Genomic DNA, 16,503 nt, shown 5'->3' with positions numbered 1-16,503 from the left:
ACTTAGCGGCGCACAGTGGAATAAATAAAACACTGGAGCGGATCAGACGCTATTTTTATTGGCCCAACCTAATAGGTGATGTAAAGGAATTTATTGCGAACTGTTCTGTTTGTAAGACTACTAAGCATTCGAACACCTATTTGCGTCCCCCAATGGCCAAATCAGAGCAAACATATAGGGTTTTTCAAAAATTATACATAGACTTTTTAGGCCCATATCCCAGAAGCAAACTCGGAAACATAGGGATCTTCGTAGTTCTCGATTTCAGTTTCACTAAATTTCCTTTTTAAAAGCTGTTCGAAAATTTACTGCAGATGCTGTTATTACCTATCTGGAAACAGAATTGTTCCATTGTTTTGGCATTCCGGAAGTAGTTGTATCAGTCAACGGATCTCAGTTCAAATCCCATCAGTTTAAAGCACTGCTGGAGAAGTATAAAGTTCGACATTCCTTTACCGCGGCGTATGCCCCGCAAGCAAACGCGTCCGAACGGGTAAATAGATCGCTGTTAGCTGCAATAAAGTCTTATGTGAACAAAGATCAGACCAATTGGGATGAAAACCTTAGTTCAGTTGCATGTGCGCTAAAATCCAGTTGGCACTCGGCCATCAATAATAGTCCGTACCGTGTATGTTTTGGCCAACAAATGATAACGAACGGTGCAACTTACCCCCTGTTAAGAAGTTTAAACCTATTAGAGGATAGATCTATTCAGTTTGACCGTACTGATTCTCTGGAAATAATTCGTCAGACGGCGATCAAGGCTGTAGCAAAACAGCATGAACGCAACAAAAAGACATATAATTTGAGAAGTCGAGACGTGTCATTTCAACCAGGTCAAGAACTTTACCGACGTAATTTTCAGTTGAGTAATTATGCAAAGAGTTTCTCAGCCAAGTTAGCTCCAACGTTTATAAAAGCCAGAGTCCGTCAGCGGATTGGAACTAGTTATTACGAACTAGAGGATATTCAAGGGAGAATGATAGGGAAATTCCATGCAAAAGACATCAAACAATAGAGCATTATTTATTATCTCCTTTACTCCAAGCGGTATCCCACTTTGATGTTAAACAACAAACAAAGTGCAATTTTGTCGGGGAGGTGTGTAACATGCGCTTGTCGTTCAAAATTTGAAAACTCAACTGAAAATGGTTAATCGTGGAAGCAACCCATTTAGCTTGTTTTTAGTACCCGAATCAGTACATAGTGTTATCGATACTTTATGACCTTACGTATTCACGTAAGTCGTCACGTATCGATCGGTGAGATATCGGCTTAAAGCTCAGCCCTAGATTAAAGAATATTGGCGAAAGGAAAATTAAAAGAGTAAAAATACGCGTGGCCTCGTTCTTTCTTAACTCAACTCCCAAAGGAGACGGAGGTCCTACACTCCTCGATGCCAACTTCACGGCGATCTTTGCTGCACCCACCGCGTGTATCGTGAAAGAAAAAAAATATTACCCTTTCAATTGCATCCTTCATAGGATTGCCCAACAAAACACCCAACTTGGTTCTGGTGTAGTTTCTGGTAGTGCATTGGAGAGAATATCCGCGGAGCGCCTGTGATTTGTCGCAGAAATTAATTCCGCGTCCAATAACATCGTTTGTTTGTGGCGTTTTGGCTATCGCCGCTCCAATCGGAATAAATTTATTCCAAAATTTTTGTGGCTGTGGTGTCGCTCTCCATAGGGTAAATATATATATAATTGTTTGACGTGTAGCTTATTAACCTGTTCCTACTTGGGACTGGCACCACAAGTACGTAGCAGATTACCCCTGAGTGGTAGACCGCCAAGTCCGATTTTTCAACTGAGGAAAGAGGACTCAGTCTCAATGAATTAACGAAACGATGAGCGAAGGAAGTTTTTACCTGCGCCTTTCTGTCCATTTTTGACCGGACTCATTCCGAAAAAGAACACGTGGTTTTGTGCAGTGCAGCCGTAAAATAATCAGGATGGGTGCAAGCGTTTAAAAGCCCCTTCAAATTTAATGGTGTCTATACATTCGAGCCTCTCTGTCCTGCCAATGATTATCGCGAGTACTTAACCAAAAGAAAAAAAAAACTTAAAAAAACTTGAATCCGTGGAATTCAGGTCTTACTACACGGGTAGTAGTTGCAGTTGCAACACATTGGCATGCCCCAGGGACGTTCGAAGACAATGTTCTTGTAATACTTAGACATTCAATACTTATAAGAGTTATTTGTTCACAGAGAGAGAGAGAGAGAGAGGATACGAATAATGTTAATGTTAATGTGCTTAATCGAAAACGGGTGCTCCCAAACCAAATCAGAGGCTTCTGACTACCTTAAATCATCTTATCTATTTTTGAACAGCCTCCGCTTCGAAAGATCTTTCGCCGCTGGACTAAAACTGTAAGTCAAACCATAAAAAAAAAAAAAATTATTAATTGATTCGGGTTATTCGTTTTTGGAGCCTTTGAATATGTTGGACGTTGGTGCCATTGCCAATACTTGAATTTATTAGGATATTTAACCGTGTAGTTGTTATTTTTATACTTTCCTCTCCCGGCATCAGTTTGATATGATTCGATTTTTTGTAAATTTGATTCAATTTGGTTTTTGTAACCTAATCTCAAGATAACGAGTAAGATAATTATGTTTGATAACCGCATTGCTACATCGTATATAGTATGAAAATGAGGATAAGATCCAAACTTATTTTTCGACCAGTATTTAGTTTAAGATTTCAAAGTATGAAGATAAGCTTGAATAGCCCAAAAGAACAAATACTACTTTATGGACCTCTACATATTAACTTCATTAATTCTGAATAATATTAAGTTCGTTTGTTTCCGAAAGAGATATTAAGAATGAATTAAATTAGGAAATGAATCCTGCCTTGTTCATAAGTTTAGAAATTAATAAAACTATTGTTCTTTGAAATGAACTCCCTATAATCGTTAAATTTTGGGGAACCATGCAACCGACTGAGAGATAAAAAGAGGTCGTAAGACATGTTGGAGGGATCCTCAATTCAGACGTGGCCCGAGGATCATGGTAGGGTGGGCGTTCACATGATAGGCCTAGGATATCATGACATAAACCAACATGTGTGCCTCCTGATACTTCATAGTTTAACGTGTTCTTGTTTCTGGTCTCCTCAGGCCTTCTTTCTTTCGCATCTAAACCTGTACCGTTATCCCTTGGTGTCCTTAAGTACGCGAATTTAAAATTTTACGTCTGTATCGAATGTGAGTAACTATAGTTCTGGCTAATCTCTATCGTATAACCCACTCCCAGCCCGAACATCTGCTCAACACTCCTTGTGAGATTCAACGTTACATGCTACAGATAAGATAAAATTTTTGGCGCCCAACGTGGGGCCCGATTCGGCTGCCCCAACCAGATAGTAATTTTCTTGCACTAGTCGTGTTATCAGAACCGCTGGATTTATGCTATCGACTAGTATCCCATTTCTCCTGTGAATTTTATGTAATCATAGTAGTGAGCAGTGTTAGTATTGATTGGAATTATTTAAGTTAAGTACCTCACTTAAATACCCGCACTGACGAAGAAACGCTGGTCATTGACTTAGCAAGTCCCGTTTGAAAAAAAAGACGTAATATATTGTTCGTCCCTGGACGCCGAATTAGTGGCCAAGTGCTACCGTCGGACCGGACTCAATTGATATGTCGGTCTTCAAACTGTTTGTTACCTGGATTCAGCTTTGGTGGATAAATACTACCGACTGCCCGGAATAAATTTTAGAATTCCTGTGACATCAGCATTGGACTGCAAGCCAGGACAGCTGGAGTCAAGTAATGTGGCATTAATCTACCATTTAGCCGCAATACTGGCCAAGCAGCGCAATGCGAGACAAATATTTGTTTCCTTGTATGTGCTTCGTCTATGTTTTCAACTATCTATTTTGTAGTATCTGGTGTACATTTAGGCTGACCTTTAACGTTTGCAGACATGGTTGTATGGTTTCCCGGTTTTAGATGAATTTTTCTGATTTACCATAATATTGCATTATACCCAGTTTGATATAGAAAAGTGTTATATATATTTAGATGTACAATAATAATAAGAATATTTCAATCGAAGTGATAGTAAGTTATGTCAGTATTCCATAGTTCCGATAGTTTGGACAGATCTGAAGAAATTAGTAGAAGCTGTGGCATTTGTGTGCGGGAGTTGGACTTCAACGCAGAGTGGATAACCACCCCCTGCAATCATTCATTTCACATTAGTTGCTTTTCGCTTCGCAAAGGAGCTATATCAGTGTGTCCAGTTTGTCGTACTTCCGTTCAATCCAACGTTACTAATTTGGCGGACGAGTTACTGTTAGCAGGCGGCGGAGACATGCCGATCTTAAGATCATCACGTACCGTAGCAGGAGCAACTGAGTCTAACCCAGAAATGGATCCACAGGCCAACACACCAGAGGCATTCGACTTGCCGTCATCACAAGCAAGCATAGATCAAGTAATAGCCCGAGCCCTTTCCGAAGACCTTACCCAAATGAGTCAGGTAGTAGCTCAATCAATGACTCAGGTCTCCCAAACCTTGTCGCAGACCATGTCTCAGGCTGTAGCCCAAATGACTTTAGAGATAACTTTACAACGAGCGGCGTCTAACGGTTAGTCAAATAATTACGAATTGGAAAATTCGATTTTCAGGACATTCGTCCATAGCGGTAGATGACTTTATATATAGAGTCGAGGCCCTCACAAAACAAGCACTCAATAATGATTTAGACCTTGTATCTCGCTACGCGAGCAACTTATTTGAAGGAGCTGCTAGCGACTGGTTCTGGAGGTTTCACCGAAGCGTTCCACTAGTGACCTGGCCACAGCTTCGGGTGGCACTAAGAGCACAATTTCAAGACGGAAGAACCGATCTAGAAATTCGTACGGCCATGTTTCAGCTAAATCAACGTCCAAATGAAGCCTTTGATAGTTTTTACGACGCTATCATAACACTGGGAGATAGATTAGCCGTCCCATTGACAGAGTCTGCATTGTTAGATGTGCTGAAGGCAAATTTACTACAAGAAATTCAACATGAGATTTTGTATGTACCAATAATGTCGGCTTCGCATTTGCGCCACGTTGTGTGCACACGTGAACGATTTATGCAATCGGTAAATAAGTCAGTGACGACAACCATGCCTAGATCCACCCCGAAACGGCAGGTTCATGAATTAGAATTTTCGGCTACCAATGTAAAATTAGAAACCGACCCGGATATAGATCCCGAGGTGGAAATAGCTGCTATTAACTTAATTTGTTGGAATTGCAAAGAAAATGGACATAGATATCAGGCTTGCGATGCAGAGCGAAAGATATTTTGCTATGGCTGCGGTCAACATGATGCCTACAAACCTACTTGTAATCGATGTAATAATTCAAAAAACGGAGATCGCCGTGCACTGTCGAATAGTGCACTCAAACTGAACCCGGTGAACACCCTTCAGGGGAATCCTCGATGGATTCCTCACTACCAACTTTGTCACAACTCCCAACTATTCCTATGCACCTACGGGAGTTTATATCTCCACTAAAAAGATACGAGGAATTAAGCGATTAATTCAATATAGAAAAAAACATAAATTAGAGAAAACGGCGGTTTTGAATTCGATAATAGATGATTCCCTTGATTGGCGGCAGTACGCAGATGTAAACCTCTTTGGAAGAGAATTAAAGGGTCTCATGGACACTGGAGCGTCAATTAGTTGTGTAGGTGGAAATTTGGCGACAGAATTGATCAACGAATTGCTACCCCTTAAGACGGTAAAAACCATGGTGCACACAGCAGATGGACAAAAACAAGCCATTCTAGGAAAGACTCTTACCTTTGCTAGCTTTCGAGGAATCGAAAAACCAATAACTCTTTATGTTGTACCCTCGCTGGCACAGAATCTCTATTTAGGCATAGACTTTTGGAGAGCCTTTGATTTGTTACCGGCCTTTTTGGCGCATAAAAGAAAAGAACCAACCGTAGCTTGTATTAATCTAGATAGCGAATTAAATGTGTCATTATCCGAATCCCAGAAAAAACACTTACTTTAAACCATTCAATTGTTTCCATCCTTCGAAGAAAAAGGATTAGGAAAAACCAGCTGGCTGTCACATGAAATTGATGTAGGTGATGCAAAAGCGATCAAGCAGCGGCACTATGCTGTATCTCCGGCCATAGAAAAATTAATGTACCAAGAGATAGATCGTATGCTTGCCCTTGGGGTAATAGAAGAATCAAATAGCCCCTGGTCATCACCTGTTGTACTGGTGCGCAAACCAGGAAAAGTTCGATTATGTATTGACAGTCGAAAACTTAATGAAGTCACGATTAAAAATGCTTATCCTATGCCTTTAATTGACGGAATTCTTAGTCGGTTACCAAAAGCAGAATTTATTTCAAGTATTGATCTAAAGGATTCTTATTGGCAAATACCGCTAGCCGCTAGCGACCGCGAGAAAACGGCATTTACCATACCAGGAAGACCTCTCTATCAGTTTACTGTAATGCCCTTCGGTTTGTCAAACGCCCCTCAAACAATGTCCAAACTTATGGTTTGAGTGATACCACCTAGTTTGCGAAATGAAATTTTTATATACTTAGATGACCTTTTAGTAGTTTCGGAGTCCTTTGAGAGACATATTTCAGTATTATCCGAGTTAGCTAATAGACTAATCCTAGCGGGACTTACAATTAATGTGAGAAAAAGCAGTTTTTGTCTCAAAGAAGTCAAATATCTTGGCCATGTTATTGGTAATGGAACCATTCGAACGGACCCTGATAAGGTGTCAGCGATCCAAGAATTCCCAGTGCCCAAGTCTGTAAAGCAAGTACGTAGGTTTTTAGGTCTCACGGGATGGTATCATAAGTTTATAAAAAATTATGCTGGTATTGCCGCACCCATTTCCGACACGTTAAAGCACAAACGAAAATTCATTTGGTCTGAAGAAGCACAAAATGCATTTGATCGGTTAAAATATTCTCTGTGTACCGCCCCTGTACTACATAGCCCTAATTTTAACGCTCCTTTTTCTATAGACTGTGATGCTAGTCATACAGGTGTGGGAGGTGTACTTATGCAAATCGATAACGAAGAAAATGAAGTGCCAATCGCCTTCATGTCACGAAAACTAAATCAGTGTCAAAGGGCTTATTCCGTTACGGAAAAAGAATGCCTTGCGGCTGTCCTATGTGTAAAAAAATTTCGAGCTTATATTGAGGGTCAAGAATTCTCTATTATTACAGATCACGCGTCCCTAAAATGGTTAATGACGCAAGTTGACTTAAGTTCTAGATTGGCGAGATGGGCACTTAAACTGCAAGGATTCTCATTTAAAATAATGCATAGGAAAGGCTCACGAAATATAGTTCCTGACGCTTTATCCCGAGTACATACTGATGATATATCGGTTATTACCTTAGCAAATGGTTTCGATCTGTCGTCAGACGCCTTCGACGCTGACGAATATAAAGATTTAAAAGCTAAGATTGAATTAAAGCCATCCCAGCTACCCGATGTCAAGGATGAACAGAACAAGCATCCGGTGATCGTGTAGCGGATGACCTGTGGTGGAAGCTTTGGATTCCAAAATCGTTAGTTCTGGAGGTGATACAACAAAATCACGAAGACCACTTAGCGGCGCACAGTGGAATAAATAAAACACTGGAGCGGATCAGACGCTATTTTTATTGGCCCAACCTAATAGGTGATGTAAAGGAATTTATTGCGAACTGTTCTGTTTGTAAGACTACTAAGCATTCGAACACCTATTTGCGTCCCCCAATGGCCAAATCAGAGCAAACATATAGGGTTTTTCAAAAATTATACGTAAACTTTTTAGGCCCATATCCCAGAAGCAAACTCGGAAACATAGGGATCTTCGTAGTTCTCGATTTCAGTTTCACTAAATTTCCTTTTTTAAAAGCTGTTCGAAAATTTACTGCAGATGCTGTTATTACCTATCTGGAAACAGAATTGTTCCATTGTTTTGGCATTCCGGAAGTAGTTGTATCAGTCAACGGATCTCAGTTCAAATCCCATCAGTTTAAAGCACTGCTGGAGAAGTATAAAGTTCGACATTCCTTTACCGCAGCGTATGCCCCGCAAGCAAACGCGTCCGAACGGGTAAATAGATCGGTGTTAGCTGCAATAAAGTCTTATGTGAACAAAGATCAGACCAATTGGGATGAAAACCTTAGTTCAGTTGCATGTGCGCTAAAATCCAGTTGGCACTCGGCCATCAATAATAGTCCGTACCGTGTATGTTTTGGCCAACAAATGATAACGAACGGTGCAACTTACCCCCTGTTAAGAAGTTTAAACCTATTAGAGGATAGATCTATTCAGTTTGACCGTACTGATTCTCTGGAAATAATTCGTCAGACGGCGATCAAGGCTGTAGCAAAACAGCATGAACGCAACAAAAAGACATATAATTTGAGAAGTCGAGACGTGTCATTTCAACCAGGTCAAGAACTTTACCGACGTAATTTTCAGTTGAGTAATTATGCAAAGAGTTTCTCAGCCAAGTTAGCTCCAACGTTTATAAAAGCCAGAGTCCGTCAGCGGATTGGAACCAGTTATTACGAACTAGAGGATATTCAAGGGAGAATGATAGGGAAATTCCATGCAAAAGACATCAAACAATAGAGCATTATTTATTATCTCCTTTACTCCAAGCGGTATCCCACTTTGATGTTAAACAACCAACAAAGTGCAATTTTGTCGGGGAGGTGTGTAACATGCGCTTGTCGTTCAAAATTTGAAAACTCAACTGAAAATGGTTAATCGTGGAAACAACCCATTTAGCTTGTTATTAGTACCCGAATCAGTACATAGTGTTATCGATACTTTATGACCTTACGTATTCACGTAAGTCGTCACGTATCGATCGGTGAGATATCGGCTTAAAGCTCAGCCCTAGATTAAAGAATATTGGCGAAAGGAAAATTAAAAGAGTAAAAATACGCGTGGCCTCGTTCTTTCTTAACTCAACTCCCAAAGGAGACGGAGGTGCTACACTCCTCGATGCCAACTTCACGGCGATCTTCGCTGCACCCACCGCGTGTATCGTGAAAGAAAAAAAATATTACCCTTTCAATTGCATCCTTCATAGGATTGCCCAACAAAACACCCAACTTGGTTCTGGTGTAGTTTCTGGTAGTGCATTGGAGAGAATATCCGCGGAGCGCCTGTGATTTGTCGCAGAAATTAATTCCGCGTCCAATAACATCGTTTGTTTGTGGCGTTTTGGCTATCGCCGCTCCAATCGGAATAAATTTATTCCAAAATTTTTGTGGCTGTGGTGTCGCTCTCCATAGGGTAAATATATATATAATTGTTTGACGTGTAGCTTATTAACCTGTTCCTACTAGGGACTGGCACCACAAGTACGTAGCAGATTACCCCTGAGTGGTAGACCGCCAAGTCCGATTTTTCAACTGAGGAAAGAGGACTCAGTCTCAATGAATTAACTAAACGTTGAGCGAAGGAAGTTTTAACCTGCGCCTTTCTGTCCATTTTTGACCGGACTCATTCCGAAAAAGAACACGTGGTTTTGTGCAGTGCAGCCGTAAAATAATCAGGATGGGTGCAAGCGTTTAAAAGCCCCTTCAAATTTAATGGTGTCTATGCATTCGAGCCTCTCGGTCCTGCCAATGATTATCGCGAGTACTTAACCAAAAAAAAAAAAAAAAAAAAAAACTTGAATCCGTGGAATTCAGGTCTTACTACACGGGTACCCAATGAAGCAGTTGCAACCCATTGGCATGACCTAGGGACGTTCGAAGACAATGTTCTTGTAATACTTAGACATTCAATACTTATAAGAGTTCTTTGTTCACAGAGAGAGAGAGAGAGGATACGAAGAATGTTAATGTTAATGTGCTTAATCGAAAACGGGTGCTCCCAAACCAAATCAGAGGCTTCTGACTACCTTAAATCATCTTATCTATTTTTGAACAGCCTCCGCTTCGAAAGATCTTTCGCCGCTGGACTAAAACTGTAAGTCAAACCATAAAAAAAAAAAAAACTTATTAATTGATTCGGGTTATTCGTTTTTGGAGCCTTTGAATATGTTGGACGTTGGTGCCATTGCCAATACTTGAATTTATTAGGAAATTTAACCGTGTAGTTGTTATTTTTATCCTTTTTCTCTCCCGGCATCAGTTTGATATGATTCTATTTTTTGTAAATTTGATAACGATAACGAGTAAGATAATTATGTTTGATAACCGCATTGCTACATCGTATATAGTATGAAAATGAGGATAAGATCCAAACTTATTTTTCGACCAGTATTTAGTTTAAGATTTCAAAGTATGAAGATAAGCTTGAATAGCCCAAAAGAACAAATACTACTTTATGGACCTCTACATATTAACTTCATTAATTCTGAATAATATTAAGTTCGTTTGTTTCCGAAAGAGATATTAAGAATGAATTAAATTAGGAAATGAATCCTGCCTAGTTCATAAGTTTAGAAATTAATAAAACTATTGTTCTTTGAAATGAACTCCCTATAATCGTTAAATTTTGGGGAACCATGCAACCGACTGAGAGATAAAAAGAGGTCGTAAGACATGTTGGAGGGATCCTCAATTCAGACGTGGCCCGAGGATCATGGTAGGGTGGGCGTTCATGTGAACGGCCTAGGATATCATGACATAAACCAACATGTGTGCCTCCTGATACTTCATAGTTTAACGTGTTCTTGTTTCTGGTCTCCTCAGGCCTTCTTTCTTTCGTATCTAAACCTGTACCGTTATCCCTTGGTGTCCTTAAGTACGCGAATTTAAAATTTTACGTCTGTATCGAATGTGAGTAACTATAGTTCTGGCTAATCTATATCGTATAACCCACTCCCCAGCCGACCTGACCCTAGCCGAACCTATCGCGTACTCGGCCAGCACTATGCACGAACATCTGCTCAACACTCCTTGTGAGATTCAACGTTACATACGTACCCTTACTACACAATGAACAGAACATTTCATTTGTGCATACTTTATTGCTTGAATGGTTCAAGCATCTTGTGCAAATCTGTACTTTTTTGGCCATTTCACTTTCTCCCATAAATAATTGATCTTATTAACATACACTATGCATGTCTCATTGCCTGTTGAGTTGTCTAAAGTGTGTAAATCTTTGACTACTCTATCCAAATAATCCTGGAGCTGTTGGATCAATTTTTTGTTATTAGGTATCCATTGATTCCTTATCTCTTTTACTTCCTTTAGAACTTTGCTAGTTATGTTTGTAGGATCTAGTGCTTCTAACTGCCTTTACCTGGTATGTAACTCTGCCTGCTTCTCCATTACTTTTGCAGCCTTATTAGTGAACATTTTAACTTATGCGTATATTTGGATATCGACACAATTATATAATGATAATAATAAAATATGTACATAGGTTGATGTAAGTACTTATGATTATTTTAATTTATATCATATCTGATGATCCTGTTCGCTGCTGCTTGTCCGCCAATGGGTAGAGTTCGCCGTTTTATTTTTTACTGTTTCGTCGCTCAGCTGCAGTTGTCCAGGGCCTATGGGCTCAGGCGGTACCGGTGCCGGAAATCGCACCAGATTTCCTTATACTAGCACTGCACGTTCTTCAGCCTCTTCTTTGCAACTATCTTGTTGCTCTGCTGCTGTTGGTAGTTGCCGACTTGCAACTACATATAGTGGATATACATAAACACTAGTTAACCTTTTTTTTCGATATTAGGCTTCGAATACGCCACACACGAACTTTATATTGTTCTTTTTTTTACCGCCGCCGAAATTATTGCAGTTGCTCGACTAGCCAAACTGCCTTTATATACTCGGTCGCACGCACTTTTTATTTACTAGGCAATATTTTGCTTTCATTTTATACTCTGTCTCTTACCACTGGTGGGGAAAACAAGAGATTTTTATTTTGCTACCTTTAGCTGATCTTATCATAAGAATTCAGACTTTAAGGAGCTGATTCATTCTCTGAGTCTCTTACCACTGGTGGGGGTAAACTAAAAAGTTCCTTTTTTTCTCGAAGGACCAAAATGAAGAGGGTTTCAGCACCGCAAACTAAAACACCATCTTCATCTGTTGAATTCAAAATATGAACTGATTTAATTAACAAAAGTCTTGTGTATATAAATGAAATCTTAAAGTCTATGAGACGACAATTGTTCTTAAAAATGCTTATTCTAATGTTTATATTTCATGCACAGCGTCGGCTACTTGATACCGCGCCGCTGTAACAATCTTAAGTGCTTTTCCACAGAGTGTGGACGCATGTTTTGTTTGGTTTTTGAGCCATACTTGAAATATGAATCTGTATCAGCTATTTTTGTTTAATGTTTTGTATATTTCTTTGTTCAATCTGATTTGGTGAAGCCATTTCAGCTGAACACGATGTTTATTCTTAAACAGTTATGCTTTAATTGTCAACTTAAGTAACTAAATTTATATGTATATGGTGTATTAATGTCATTTAACATGTAAAGTATTCAGTTATTCAGCAAAAGCTTTTAAAAAGGATTAATATTTGTAGATCGCTTTGATCAATATTCTGTGCAAAGATGCAAATAAACAAATTACATAAATTTTTTGTTACTTATGAATTATGAGATTCTCTAATTCCCAGATCTATAAGCAGAAGTCCTTTACCTTTGCGATTTAAACATTTTTGTGATTGAGGAATATCTAGAGTGGAAATCGCGGTTCACAATTGCCACCATTAAAACGTTCATTACATTATATGGTAGTAACCTCGTCCTTTTTTGTTGTGTAAAGTTTGATGTTGCTGATTTGGTCTGCATGCAGCTAAATTAATTATTTCAGGGAAGGGTTGCGAAGCAGTATGATGTCTAATGTGTTATTAGCGGTTACGTTTTACGGCATTGTAAAGCAAAGAGCGAAGTGAAAAAAATGTAAGAGAGATAATGTGAGAAAAGTCTGTCTAATATAACATTAAGACAATTATAATATAGAACAAATGGAAATGTGTGTCAAAATAAGTATGTAACCCGATTATAGATATCGATGGCTCATCAGTCATAAGAAGATCAGAAATGGTCAGCAGTTAACAATAAAGACCTAGTTAATTAAGCTGCTATGGTTAGCTATTGTTCACGCCATCGGGTGAACAGCAGTGAGCGGCGAAGAGCAGTGAGGAGTAAGGAGGGTTTTTTGATCCTCGGCGGCAACGGTCACTCTGGGAGACGTGACTTGATTTTTCTGATGGACATCGCCATTTATTCTGGTACGTCATTTTCATTTAAACACCCGTTCCTTTTCCATGCATTCGAAACTCCTGTACATATATTTAAAATCGAACCATTTTCGTGTGTGTCGGGTTATCTGTAAATAAACTTAATATATTAAACGAAGTCCCGCGCGTTTTAATTATTTCATCAGCTAACCATACCACGAAGAAATTGGCACCCGCCAACCACCCACATGGATATGTATTTTCCACAGCTGTTTGCCAAGTCCACGTAAAAGTTTAAAAGACAAAAATTATTAAAGTGTTATAGTAAAAAAAAAAAAAAAATAGTAATTAAAGTGTTCACCGCGATTTCTTATGTGTTCGAATTATTTCAATTGCCCAATTAGTTTCCTCACGCGCGTATCTTATGTACTTACATACATACATACATTGTCATATATTGATGCACGCACATATGTACATATTCACATACACATAATATATGTACAGGAGTTTCGAATGCATGGAAAAGGAACGGGTGTTTAAATGAAAATGACGTACCAGAATAAATGGCGATGTCCATCAGAAAAATCAAGTCACGTCTCCCAGAGTGACCGTTGCCGCCGAGGATCAAAAAACCCTCCTCACTCCTCACTGCTCTTCGCCGCTCACTGCTGTTCACCCGATGGCGTGAACAATAGCTAACCATAGCAGCTTAATTAACTAGGTCTTTATTGTTAACTGCTGACCATTTCTGATCTTCTTATGACTGATGAGCCATCGATATCTATAATCGGGTTACATACTTATTTTCATAATCCATTTCGGTGTAACAAATTTATTTAACAAAAAAAAAAAAAGGGGAGAGGAAAGGAACCCAACAACCAACTTAATAACATTATTTCATTTATTTAATTTTTTTCCAACATTATCGTGCCCATATATATATCCGCCCATATTTCTAAATTATATATAATTTTTTCCGGCGATTATTTCGCGCATATATAAATATCCGCCCATATTTATAGATTATATATAATTTTTTCCGGCCTATATTTTGCCCATATATATATATATATATCCGCCCATATTTATAAATAAATTCATATATATTTTTCCAGCATTATCGTGCCCATATATACATCCGTCCATATTTATAAATTATATATAATTTTTTTCAGCCATTATTTTGCGCATATATACATTTATCCGCCCATATTTATAAATCCATACATATATAATTTTTTCCAGCATTTATTGTGCTCATATATATATACATATCCATTTTCATTCAGATTTATATAAAAATTTATATTCTTTGCCTTATACATCTTTATTTATATATTTCATCCGTGCTAATCACTCCGCTTTGTCTACGTGTAATTTTCTATCCGCATTCGTGCGTTCGTAGATTGTTCCACATAAATCTCCATTAAAACGGCTCCTTTTCCGAGCCACACGCGGGAGAATTCTCCCGCAATCCCTCAGGGCACAGTGAGAAAATGCTTGCGCCCTCATACAGTCCACTTCTTTTTTTTTTTTGTTTTTCCAAAACCAAAGGGCGTGCAAACTCGGACTTCGTCGGTAAGGTCGCCCCCTGAGTATGTCCACGGAGCCGTCCAAGACCGCGCCAAAGTGTAACAGTCTTTCGTCTCCGTCTGCAACTCCGGAGAAGGTTCGGCCTCCGCAGACTCCGGTGACCGTGAAGCGTACGGACATTCCGGACAAGTCCCAGTCTGCTCGCAGCCGCAGCGAATCGCACAATCCAGAATGTCCCTCTACGATTTCGTTCTGGCGTGCGACGCATTGACTCTGTTTGAAGCTCGTGTCGAGATGGAATACTTCCGTTGTCCAAGGCCTTGACGGCCCAAACCGACAAGGAAAGCCTAGCAAACATAAGCCACATCAAGGCGAATCCGCTTACGCGGCGTATTTGCGATGCGTGACGTTGTTCGAAAAACGCATCGAGAATCATCGTGGCTAAGTCCCCCCTGACGAGTGAGGGTTTCCAGGCCGCGTGGGAGACCCTCACCGCATGGTACGAAAATAGCCGTCTGCTTGTCATGACACAAGCAAGACAACTCCTTCAGACACACGGTGGCACAAGAGTCTGGCAAATCCTTGCGAGAGCTGCAGACTACGTTTCAAGGGTGTCTTACTGCTCTTGAGCTTTCGGGTATTAGCACTGAGAATTGTGATGTCTTACGTATCGACAAATGCACTAGCAAATTGCAGAAGTCCGCAATCCTCCTAGGGGAACAATCAGTGCCAAACAAGACTGTCGTCTCCACTTAGTACGATTTGAACCTATTCCTCACCGATCGGTATCGTGTCCTGGATGCCACCGAAGAACATAAGTCGGTCCCAAGTGTCCAAGCCATCCCCATTGGCCCCCGCAAATCCTCTGCAACGATGAAGGTCCAAGCGTCTCCCGCGAAAGCTCAGCTCAAACCGGCGTCTTGCAAGCTGTGCCATCGGAAGAATCACCCAATACGGCTTTGCCCTAGTTTTCTTGATATGCCTGTTCAGAGGCGTTTGGAAACCATTAGACAGCAGGGACTCAGTTTGAACTGTTTTGCTCGCGGTCATCGAGTGATGGGCTGCTCAAGTGTGCATAATTGCCATACCTGCAGGGAACGTCATCATACTCTTTTGCATCCTAGTGATGTGTCCGTGTCCTTGCCGTCCACTGCGCAAGTCCCACCATCCAGCGCCACAGAGTGTCCGTCCACGAGCAACCAGATCACCAATGCTCAAAGTTATTTTGCATCTACCCCAGGCAAAGGCCTCTTAGGCACTGCGATTGTCACTCTGCACCATCGCGGGGTGGAGCACCATATTCCTGCGTTGATCGATTTTGGGCCCGATTCAACTTTCCTATCCGAGAGTGTCTTCAACATGGTCCAGCCCCCCTTTTATCCAGTAGACGCCGCGGTTACTGGCATGGGCCAGAGTGATGGTGGATGCCGACAAAGTGTGTCTACTGATGCTGTCTCCTCCGTGTGACAGGCTGAACAAGATTGAGGTCTCCGCCCTTGTCGTATCCAAATTGTCGGGGGCCATTCCATCGGCTCCATTCCTTAACACGGTTCCGACGCAGTAACTCGATCGCCCCCTGGCTGACCCGTACTAAAACAAGCCCGCGCCTCTTGATATGATTATCGGTGTAGACCTGCTTCCCCACAACCTCGGAGAGCGAATCAAAAAAAAATTTGGTGATTTCGTCGGGCTAGAAACCATCTTTGGATGGGTTCTGTGTGGAGCTATCACGCCTGACCCTCCGGTGTCTCGATTAGTTTTCGCTGCACAGACGCGAGTTAGTCCGGAA

The 16,503-nt window shown here is 40.4% G+C and overlaps 1 protein-coding gene across 4 annotated transcripts in view; it reads left to right on the top strand.

The window, feature by feature from the left end:
- Positions 1–1,568: 1,568 nt before the first annotated feature.
- The window catches only part of LOC137586372 (uncharacterized), a 120,537-nt gene continuing 105,602 nt past the window's right edge, over positions 1,569–16,503 (top strand). For 2 of the 4 annotated variants that reach the window (XR_011033776.1, XM_068302389.1), the window contains exons 1-3: positions 1,569–2,374; positions 9,100–9,305; positions 9,359–9,986. The gene's annotated coding sequence lies outside the window, so the exon portion shown is untranslated. Of the gene's footprint in view, positions 2,375–9,099; positions 9,306–9,358; positions 9,987–10,048; positions 10,498–10,851; positions 10,867–16,503 lie in introns of those variants that run through there. The other 2 variants (XR_011033775.1, XR_011033774.1) reach the window with 2 other exon arrangements.

This window comes from Drosophila tropicalis, unplaced genomic scaffold (genome assembly GCF_018151085.1).
Source record: "Drosophila tropicalis isolate 14030-0801.00 unplaced genomic scaffold, ASM1815108v1 contig_980, whole genome shotgun sequence".
Lineage (NCBI taxonomy): Eukaryota > Metazoa > Arthropoda > Insecta > Diptera > Drosophilidae > Drosophila > Drosophila tropicalis.
The sequence above is the reverse complement of the archived record's forward strand: the minus strand, read 5'-3'. Positions and strand labels throughout refer to the sequence as shown.